Source organism: Neofelis nebulosa, chromosome 5, assembly GCF_028018385.1.
Source record: "Neofelis nebulosa isolate mNeoNeb1 chromosome 5, mNeoNeb1.pri, whole genome shotgun sequence".
Lineage (NCBI taxonomy): Eukaryota > Metazoa > Chordata > Mammalia > Carnivora > Felidae > Neofelis > Neofelis nebulosa.
The window spans coordinates 149,841,661-149,852,816 of record NC_080786.1 but is presented as its reverse complement, the minus strand read 5'-3'; the positions used below and the strand labels follow the sequence as shown (position 1 = coordinate 149,852,816).

Below are 11,156 nucleotides of genomic sequence, written 5' to 3'. Positions count from 1 at the left end.
GAACCCATGAGAGATAAGATTGGGTTTGTCCTAGGGTGGAGGACAGCAAGTTAAAGGTCTGGGGACAACGAGATAAATCCAACCATTTTTATGGAAGAGGAGGAAGAAGAGAAAGTGGGTCGTCAAAATAATAAAAAAGTAGGAGCCCAGAGAGGGAAAGAAAAGGCTACGATTCAGTGTAAAGTGAGCCATGAAGCCTGGATTTGAATCCGGACTTGGCTGTTTCCATCTGTGTCCTCTGGGCAAGTACTAGGCTCTCCGAGCCTGAGTCGTCCTTTCTCTCATTCCGAAAACAGGGCCTAACTCACATTCTCTGAAGGGTCATTGAACGAATGAAACAACCTGGTTTCTCATTTCTATTTTTATTTTTTTCTCCTATATGGAACCTGTCTGGAGGTCCACGGAAACAACGTGGTGGCAGGCAGCGGGGAGGATTCAAGGCCTGGGTGGAGGACATTCATAGTGGAGGAGCCTCCAAGTCCATCTGGTTCCATAGGAAAAGTTCGAGAGCTCTCCTGGACTACAGTTATTGGGCTTGGAGGTGGGAACACATGTGGCCCCAGAGGAAACATTTTGCTTACCATCTTCCCACCTTTGCTGGAGTTCTGGCATTTCCACTGGTCAGTAAGCAGCAAAGATCCACGAAGCCTGTTCTGAATCCAAGTCTCTGTATGAAGGGCATTCTTCTCCTGTCTTCCCATAGGAGGTACAGCTATTAATTACACTAAGTGACAAAGATTCTCCTTGTTGCTTGACGGACACAAGGATGAATCTTTGTTACTGACTGCAAATAATAGAAGTCTGGTGCTGATCAAGAGCCAGGTTGGGAAAACATGCTTGGAGACACGCGGGGGGCATATGGCACCTTCTTCTGAATCAACCCAAGAGGCTGCAGGGAAACAGAGTAGGTATTATTTGGTCAAGTTCCTCCTATGAAAATATAGCCTGCCTCCTTTTTTTTTTTGCTTGTTCAGTTCTGGCAGTGGAACAACCTGTCTCTTTACATTAGTTCAGTTCTGTAGAGAAACAGTCATTTAGAAGGAAATACTTGGAAAATCCAGGCACGGATCCATTTTTAAAGTCACAACTGAATGATTGCTTTCTTATTGTGCTACATGGGGCTGGAAAAATCATTCCTTTCTGTACATATTTTTCTTTTCTTTTTTTTTTTGCTTTGTGTTTTCATTTTGCTTAAGACACGCATATGTGCCAGAAATGAAAACATTTTCAAAGGGCAAGTTTCAAGGACAACTAAAAATAGGACCTGTTGCCAAATATACATTTCCCCAGTATGTAAATGACTGGAAAGGAGTACAATGAAAAGCATATGCTATTCAAATTTTCTTTAGGAAAAAAAGAAAAAAAGAGCTGAAGGGTTTGACTTCTGGCTCTGAAACTCTTTAAACTGGTGGTTTGCTCTTAAATTTTATCCTTAGTCTTCAGACATGATTCTCTGCATAGTCTGTGTCTATCTTTTCATGAAAATGGGGGAAAAACCCCAAACTGAGAACAATTTTATTATCCAAATGGGAAAATGTTATTTCATTGCATCAGTCTGTGGCTTGACATGAAACATTCAAGCAATTATCGAGGCTAAAAAAGGTATAAAACACCCAGAACATCTAGGCCACTAGCAGCTGCTTCAAGACCCAAGGATGAATCAATGAGTTGAGAAGTAAATGCAAATTTATTGAGGGAAGAAGCCTTTGGTTTCTTGTGTTCCGTGGTCTGCAATCAGGAATTACCTCAAATTCTTTCTGGGGGATAAAACCAAAGACACAACTAAATACATTAATTAAAATCAAAGACATCAACGGTGACAGAGATTTCCTTGAGATTCTGGTGTGGTCACCCTCTGTGAATGAATGCTCTCTGTGCTGTGCCTTGTAATTTAGCAGAATCATCATTCATTATGAAAAATCCCACTGGCGAGCCAGTCTTTTGAGTGCCTTATTTTATTGTCTGAAAAAAAAATAGTTTGGTCAACGAGTCACACTTACAATTATTCTACAATGTCGTGTTGGAGAGCCGCACACCTGAGTTGCTGCATCCTTCACGAGGAGGATCCCATGGGGCTGGGGTCCCCTGAGTTCCCTGGAGCTCTCCTCTACCTCTGACAGGGCTGTGGAGGCAGTGCTGGGCCACGAATTGTGACTGAAGGTCTAGACCTTTATCCTTGGAATTATCTCACTTTCCCAGCCCTAGTTAAATTTTGCCTTCCATATCTTAATGTTTCCATGATAGAACATGGAAAAAGAAACTTAGAAAAGGTTTCATCTTTGCTGTGAAGAAGGTCTGACCTTTGCTCACATTTGCCAGAGAAAGTGGCTTACAGCACCAATTAACATGAATTATTAACTCCCAGATTAATAATTTATTAGAAGCCTAACGGCCTGAGGCACTGCCCGATCACACTATTGAAAGAAAAACGAAGAAAACAGCATAGCTCTAATTATAACAATTTATGGACGATGCTTAGAATAAGTAATGGCTTTTACACTTTCTAAAGGATTTTAAAATTTCTCCTTAATACCACACCGGCTGCAAAGACAGATGAATTAACTAATAATTCCTATAATTACTTGTGTGATGTTGACATGTTGACTTAAAATTATTTAACAAGTACTCACATAGCCTTTCCTTTGTGTCCACTTTTTTTTAAAATTTATTTTAGAGAACGCAAGTTGGGGAGAGGGCCAGAGAGAGAGAGAGAGAAAGAAAGAGAGAGAGAGAGAATCTTAAGTAGGCTCCTTGCCGAGCCCATGAGGGGCTTGATCCCGTGACCTTGGGGTGATGACCAGAGCTGAAATCCAGTCAGATGCTCAACCGACTGAGCCACCCAGGTACCCCTTTGCTCCCACTTCTATTGAAAGCATTTGTGCATATTAATTCATATAATCCTCCTCACAGCCGTCTGAGCTGGACACGGTATATCATTCACATGTTTCCTGGAGCGGCACCCAGAGTCACCCAGAGAGATGGTGATGCGGTGTTAGTTTGCCAGGACTGCTGTGACAAAGTACTGCAGACTTAGTGGGTTAAGTGACAGAAACCTATTCTCTCATGGTTCTGGAGGCCAGAAGTCCAAGATCAAGGTGTCATCAGGTCTGGTTCCTTCTGAGGACCATGAAGGAGAATCTGCTCCAGGACTCTCTCCCAGTTCTGGTGGTTTCTGACGATTTTGGGGGTAGGGGTGAGGGATTCCTTGGCTTGTGGAAGCATCACCCTGATCTCTGCCTGCATCGTCACAAGGCATCTTCCTTGTGTGGGTGTCTGTGTCCACACATCCCCTTTTCATAAGGACAGCAGTCATGTTGGATTAGGGGCCCACCCTAACAACCTCATTTGAACTTGATTACCTCTGTAAAGACCTGATCTCCAAATAAGGTCACATGCTGAGGTGTTGGGAGATAAGGACTCTGACATAATGACATCTGAATTTTGGGAGAGACGTGGGGGAGTGGACACAATTCAACCCATAACTCGTGTAGAGCTGGGATTCGATGCTGGGAAATCTGGCTTGGGTCTGTGCTCTTCACCATCAGGCTAGGCCACTTCCCATTTGTGGGTCTTTTTGAGGACAAAAAGCTCATTAAGGCAAATTCAACTTAGAGCATCTTATTGATTCCTGTCCAAGAATTGTCCTCAGCATGGCATCTCATGAGAACAGTGTCTCTGTGAGCTCAGGCAGGGATCTGGCTAATTTAGGGGATCAGACTGGTTTATAGCTGGAAGCTCTCTAAATTCCCTTCAAGGCCCAGGCCCACTGCGTTTTGAAATCAAAAAGCTCTTCCAGTTCTTTCTGTGTGACTCTGGAGCACATGTTTTCTTAAATCCACATTTTAAAGGCATTTTAGGAGGGAGAGACCTAATTACTCCTTTTTTTTTCTTCCAAATTCCTGTTCTTGGAGCCACGATTAGGTAATACAGCACCAGTCTACCTTGCAAATTGACCTGACCTCATCATCTTTTGAAATGGAAAGAGAGAAACCAAAGGGCCCCGGGAGTTCTTATTCTTTGGCCTTCTGGCTTGACAAGGAAGCAGAGCTTGAAAACCCTTGTTCCCTAAGGGAGGAGAGAAAAGAAACCAAAAGAGCAAGGAAAAGGAGAGTCAGGAAAAGGAAAGGAGCAGAGAAAATAATTTTGCAAATAAAAATAAAAATTGTATGTGGGATTTAGAAAATTATGCTTTGCTTTATCAAATGCCAATCTTCAAAGGAGAAGAGTGAGAGCTCACACATGGTTATTCCATGGGTGAAACCCAGGGTGGAGATTTACACGGGCCACTTCCTATCACCTCATTTCGCTCCCCGCCGAGCTCCCTCCAAGGCCGTCTGGGAGATTCATTGCAAAGATCAGATTCCCAAGAACATATGCTACATTTGGCACTCAACCTCAATATTTTTAGGGTTTTCTTCTTTCCTTCTTTTTGTTTCTTTGTGAGTACAGACTTAATAGCATTTTAGTGCACTTTCCGTGGCAGACCACTTCCTTGTTTCTCTTCTCTTTTGAGGCAAAGAATGTGATAACATCATGGAGGAGGATGCCAGGTAGATTACAGAAATTCATTCCTAAATTGTCCACCCCTTCCGGTATGCTTACAAATTTGGTCCATTTTGAAGACAGAAGTCATGGAATCCTTTCTAAGTTGAGTCTAAAAGAGGCACAGGGAATTCATTACAGAGGGTAGAGTGAGCCCAGGAAGGTCAGAGTTTCGAAAAGAGGGACATCGGATCTGTTTAGGAATTTCTGATTCTTGCCTTGAAATGACTGGCCTAGAAGTTTGATCAGGTCCCTACTTCCCTCCCTCCCTTGGGGGCTGCTCTTCTTTGGGACCCCTGACAACTGTTAATTCATACAGAATCTAGCAGGCTGGTAGAGTGCAAAACTGGCCACACTCCTTTACTTTTCCCTGTATCTGTCCATGTTCACTGAAGTATGATTTTGCAACTGTCTCATCAAAGGGTGGGGTCAGAGTCTGTTTCCCCTATCTTTGAACCTGAACTGCCCTGTGAGTTGAACCTCAATAAGTTGGGCCATCCCTTTCTCCATGTTTTGAGGTGCCATCCTAACAGCTGGTGTGTGTAATCTCCTGGGATCCTACTGAAGAAGGTTAAATAAACTCTAAGCAAGGCCAGTCTGCTATGCCAAGGTCAGGGCCCTGGCTGGGAAAGAATGGGACCCTGACACCTGGATGCAGGTGATTAGGAAGACACAAAGGAGGCACTGGGGTGCGATTGAAGGAAGCACTCACTCTCAGGTCCATGCAAGTGCAGGGGTGAGCAACTCTTGAAATTCAGTATCTTTTTGATGTTCTCAAAAGTCTCAAACCTCCAGATTCGCTTGTACCCACTGAGCCTGCAGAAGTAGCCTACGCCTCCTCTGAAGAGCTGGCACTTCTCTTATGCTTGGAGGCAATGCAGAGGCATCTCCCTTCCTGGCCCCAAGGCCTATAACGAGGGTTTCATCAGGACATGCCTCAGCTGAAGATATGATAGCCCTGACCACTGAGGGAACGAGCTGCAAATTGTAGGTGGCAGGGACCAGCAGGACCAGCAGGACCTGAGAGCATCCACTGGCCTGGTTCCAAGGGCTCTGGGTCATGGAGCTTGGGATGCAAGGTTGGATAAGGGAGAGTTTGTTGATTTTTCCAAAGTCAGACCCACTAGCAAGGATCCCAGGATGTTGTTCAAGCTTGCTATGAGGGGCACCTGGGAAGCCCATCCCTGCCCCAGCACATCCTGGGCCAGTCCCTCCAGAAAGCTGACTGGTGAATGGACTAGGCTCAGGATCTTATGGAATAAGGAACTTTGATTCCTTGCACTTTGGCAGAAGGTCTATAATTAAGACTTTATTATTAAAAATTTTTAATATTTATTTTTGAGAGAGAGAACGAGTGAGAGAGAGAGAGAGAGCAAGTGAGGTTGGGGCAGAGAGAGAGGGGGACAGAGGATTAGAAGCAGGGCTCCGTGCTGACAGCAGAGAGCCCAGCGTGGGACTCAAACCCATGAACCACAAGGTCACGACCTAAGCAGATGTCTGATGCTCAACCGACTGAGCCACCCAGGTGCCCCGTATAAGTAAGACTTTAAATCTGATACTCTTACCCCATCCCTGGTGCTTGTTCTACTCATTAATATCAATAGCTGTTTACTGGCCCCACATGCAGATGATAACCTTAGAAGTGTTGTCTGTACCAATTTTCTCATTCCCTGACCCCTCCTTCATGTTTCAGCCCCCTAAGCTCTGATCCTGCCCTCACTCAGAAGCTCTAGGAAAGAATCTGTTTCCCTGTTTTTTTCTGGCTTCTAGTGACTCTGCATTCCCTGGCTTATGGCCTCTTCTTCCGTCCTCATAGACATCAGTACAGTCTGTTCAAATCTCTCTTTCTGACTCTGACCTGTCCTCTTTCTGTTCAGAAGCCCAGTGGACCTGTTTTAGTGCTCATGTAAGGAGATGAAAGCCTTATTTTCATAAAACCTGTCATTGGAATTCTTCATAGGGATTTGTCTTTGCTTGGTATATTTGGCAAAATAATTCCATCACAGGCCACCCCCCCCCCCCCCAAGTTATGCACATCCAATCTCAGAAACTGTGAATGTGTTATATTACATGGCAAGGGGAGAAGGAAGGTTGAAAATGGGAATTACGTTTGCTGATCATCTGACCTTGAGGTGGGGAGAATTTCCTGGATTGTGTGAGTTGGCCCAGTGTTACAAGGTCACAGGTCCTTATAAGTGGAAGAAGGAGGTCAGAGTCAGAAAGAGATTTGAACAGGCTGTACTTCTGTCTTTGAAGATGGAGGAAGAGGCCATGAGCCAAGGAATGTGGACAGTCACTAGAAGCCAGAAAAAAACAGGGAAACAGATTCTTTCCTAGAGCTTCTAGAAGGAATGCCGTGCTGTCCACATTTTAGCCCAATGAGACCCATTTCAGACTTCTGGCCTCCAGAGTGATAATCAATTCATGTTAAGTCATGGAGGTTGTAGAAGGCAGCCATAGGAAACCACTATGTTTGAGAAAACACTTTGAGACACAGCTTGGGGCATAAGACAAGGCAGAATAGTAATTGTATGCAGAAGAAGAAGCCTTTGGGGAGAAGCGGGGGAGGTTCAGGGCCTGGTAGGCTTGTGGGGGATGTGAGCCGCTGGCCACCTCAGTCCTGGTCTTCACTGTTGTCCTAATGCTGTCCACTCTCTCCTTCTATATCCTCCTTTTCTCCTGGGCTTCATGTCACACTGTACCTGCAGGAGGACATATTGTTTCAGGGTTTCCAGGTAAAGCTGTCAGAACCACCTGGTAAGTCTAGGAGTCTTCTAGCACCTTCCCCAATATCACCAGAATGATCCACATCTGAGTGCCCAGGAGCCCTCCATGACTGCATTGGTACTGGATTCCTGCTGTTCCTGACTTCCATGCTGCACCATGAGCTCCTTGAGATGGATCTTCATCAGTTTGGCTTCCAGATTGCAGCACAACACCTACACGTGGCAGATGTTGAGGAATTCTTTGTCGAATGAATGAATGAATGAAGAAATGAAAGCTGAATTTAACTTTGAAAAGTTCCCATTCCCGTGATCAAGGCCTGTTGTGGGAGAGCCTTTTCTGACGCCCAGCTCCTGTCCCCACAGGCTTGCCCCTGATGGTCCTGCAGGGGCCACCGTGGAGCATAGATAGCTTCTGCCAAAGTGAGGGGATGCCTGCTGGTGACTCTGTAGATCTTCTGTGGCACAGGGCTGGGGCCAGGATGGGAAACTGTGGGACACAGCGGATAGGCAGGAAATCTGCTGCTGCTAGTCACTTTTGACCAAAGCCAAATCTGCATTTGGAACCTGGGACAGCTTATTTGAGCTGTGTTATGGGTTGAATCGAATACCCTAAAATTTATATGTTAAGTCCTCGCCCTTAGGACCCCAGAATGTGAGCTTATTTGGGAAGTGAGTCTTTACAGAGGTGATCAAGTTAAAGTCACACCATTAGGGTGGCTCTGATCCAGTATGAGTGGTGCCTCCTTAACAGGGTAAATCTGGACCTAGAGACAGACATGCGTAGAAGGAAGATAGATAGATAGACATAGGTATCAGCAGAGTGGCTCCTCGTGAGGGCCTTGAGATAAGGATCTGTTCCAGGCCTCTCTCCTTGGCTTGCTGATATGGCGATTTTGGGCTTCTGGCTCCAGAACTGTGAGACAGCACATTTGTTTGTTTTAGCCACCCAGCCTATGGTACTTTGTTATGGCGGCCATAGCAAACAAAGACAAGCCAGCAACCTGCATGTATGTATTTGCTTCCAGGAACTTGTGTTCATTCCTACAAAAATGCTGATGGCTCTCAATCCCAAACCCTAAATGAGGAGGTGAGCCCTCTCGTCCCTTTCCTGTTTGTGATTAAGGTTTAGAATCAAAGATCCCACCTCTGTTGCTTGTGTTTACAGCGCCCAGGCCAAAAAGAACATGTAAAAATACGGTGCCCCCCCTCTCCGGTGGCTGGGGAGGTGGAAGGAGGTCAGCAAAGAGCAACCTATTACAATGTCGACCTTCTGAGAAGAAGAAATAAAGGCGTGTAATCTCGTTTTCTCCAAAGACAAGTAATGATTATAGGGCCCCAACTTCTGGAAAGTAAGATGCTTCTGCGGATATCTACAAGGATAAACAAAGTTACAGAACAGGTTATAAATGGGGCCTGTGCTTGGGGACTGTGACTCAGTGACACAGGTTGTGGCTCTAACTAGATTCCCCAGCCCTGCCTTCCCCCTTTGTGTGACTTCCGCTTATTCCCAGCAGTGCTCTGCCTCAACGGCTCCGAAAGGCAGAGCCCAGGAAAGGGAATGAAGATATCTGCTCCTCTTTGTTTCTGATACATTTTGGAAAGACTCATCTTAGTGGAAGAAAGTTTACAAAATGCATGCTGAAGTGTTTGCAAGTGGTGATTTCTCCCTCTCTGGGGAATGATTTTGTTTATTTACTAGAGTCCTTGATTGATGCCTGATGCTGATGTGACCTAGGGAGTTTGACCTTGCGGTGACATTCAGACCTGCCATCTGACCATGACCCTTGATTAGGGAGAGTCAGTCAGTCCGAAGTGTCAAAGGGAAGTCCATTCATGAGAGCCCCCAGTTCTTCTCCTTAGGTCCGTCACTGGGGACAAATAGCACTGTCTTAGTTAAGAGTATGGTAATGGTGCTGGGAAATACTGAATTATAGATGCTGAAATTAAGAGGCTGGATGTGTCTTCACAGAAGTTATCTTAGGCCCGTTGGGTACAACTGTGGAGACCACGGGACAGGGCAGAAAGAAAGATTAGAATGGGGTCCAAGTGTATGTATTTGGAAGGGGTAGAAGTCACTGTGCTCCGCTGGTTTGCAGGGAACACGGATTACAGGTAGGTTGCTCCAGGGTTCTAGACATGAGAGATCACACTGAGTAGCAATGGCCTTAGGGGAATTAAGCTTAAAATAGCAGGGTGCCCTGAAGGGAAGGGAGCAAGAAGCCAATACCAGAAGCCAAATACGTTTCCCAAGCACCGAGTTCAGGCTCACCTGTGCAGGTGATGATGTGAAGAGGCCTGATAAAGATGGAACTCCTAGACCTTAAGACAAGGGAAACCCGTTTACACATTCAGGGTGATAAAATATGCGTTTCTGAGTGATGTGACATTTGGAGAGGGACTCAAGCAGTGAGGGTGGACGTAGATCTTTGCCTCATACACCTAGATGGGTGGCTCCATGCAGGAGTCAGTCTGTACTTTTAGGGTTACAGGACAGTGCTGTTAATGGTGTTACTGGCAGGTGGCAGGGCTGACTCCTTACAGAGACAGTGCTCACCTGGAGCTCTGAAGGCCCAACCTGTTTGCCTGAGAAGTTCGTTCATTCACTCTAGAGTGTTGGAAAAGTCACCAAACCTCTCTGTTTTCATTTTACTCATCCGCAAATAAGGAAATAATGATGATACTCACTCCACTTGTCTCCCAGCAGAAATACGAACACCAAACTTTGAAGTGGTTTAAAGATGATTTTAAAAATTTGTTTTGGAGTTATAGGAAGAAGGAAGAAAGAAAGGAGGAAAGAAAAGAGGCAGGGTTGGGGGAAAGACAAATGGAAAGAAGGCAAAGGAGGAAAGGGGAAGGGTGTCTTAGTCCGTCTGGGCTGCTTTAACAAAAATGCTTATAAACCAGTTGCTTGTAAACAACAGATGTATTTCTCACAGTTCTGGAGGCTGGAAGTCCACAGTCATGGGTGACAGCAGATTTGTTGTTTGGTGAGAGCCTACTTTCAAGATGACTGTCTTTTTTCTATAACTTCACATGGTGGAAGGGGTAGCCAGCTTTCTGGGGTCTTTTTTGTAGGGGCACTGATCCCTTTAATGAGGGCCTCACCTTCATGACTTGATCACCTCCCAAAGGCCCCACCTCCTAACACTATCACATTGGGGGTTAGGATCTCAGCATATGAGTATGGGAGTGAGACACAAATATGCAGACCATAGCAAAGGGGAAGAAACAAAGGAAGGAAAGGCAGGTAAGGAAAGAAAGAAGGTAGGAAGGAGGGGAAGGAGGAAAGGAAGAAATATGGGAAGGAAGGAGGGAGGGAGGGAGAGGAGAGGGAAGGAAGGAAAGTGGGTACTTGAGTCTCGTTTCCTCTGTGTTGAGATTTTTAAATTAGTTCCGTGAAAGTTGGGTGTTCTTGGGGAATAGATACAGAAAACTTTCAAAATCAGTTTCTGGAATACTTAAGTTAGAAAAATGTTGAGAAGTACAGTCATCAAACTTACATCCTACGTGAAAAACCTGAAATCCCAGTCTCTGGAAACTCAGTTGCTTTACATGTCTTAACCTTTGTTGGCCACAGCCACCCTTAAACTATGAGGATTGTCTTTAAAACTGCAGCACTGTGCAATATACTGGAAGCATCCAGTCCTAACCACAAAACCCATCACAAAGCGTGGCAGAGCAGATCAGCAGTAAGAGGGTATCTTTGAAAGACTAAGATGAACATTAATCAACCAATGCTCTAGGGGGAAATGGCCACTAATTTCAAATTTTTCATCTCTGGAAAATCAATTATTATTATGTTTATTGATGTTGTATTTGTCACTATTTTCAGCCATTTCCCCTGATGGCATGGGTTAAAATAAGAACATTGTTATAAAAGAGATTAGA

The 11,156-nt window shown here is 45.0% G+C and overlaps 1 long non-coding RNA gene across 1 annotated transcript; it reads right to left on the bottom strand.

The window, feature by feature from the left end:
- Positions 1-343: 343 nt before the first annotated feature.
- Positions 344-2,276, bottom strand: LOC131512816 (uncharacterized). Its single transcript, XR_009262323.1, has 2 exons — positions 2,001-2,276; positions 344-889 (listed from the first exon to the last, which is right to left on the bottom strand). It is a non-coding gene; the product is annotated as an uncharacterized LOC131512816 (long non-coding RNA).
- Between the last annotated feature and the right edge of the window lie 8,880 nt (positions 2,277-11,156).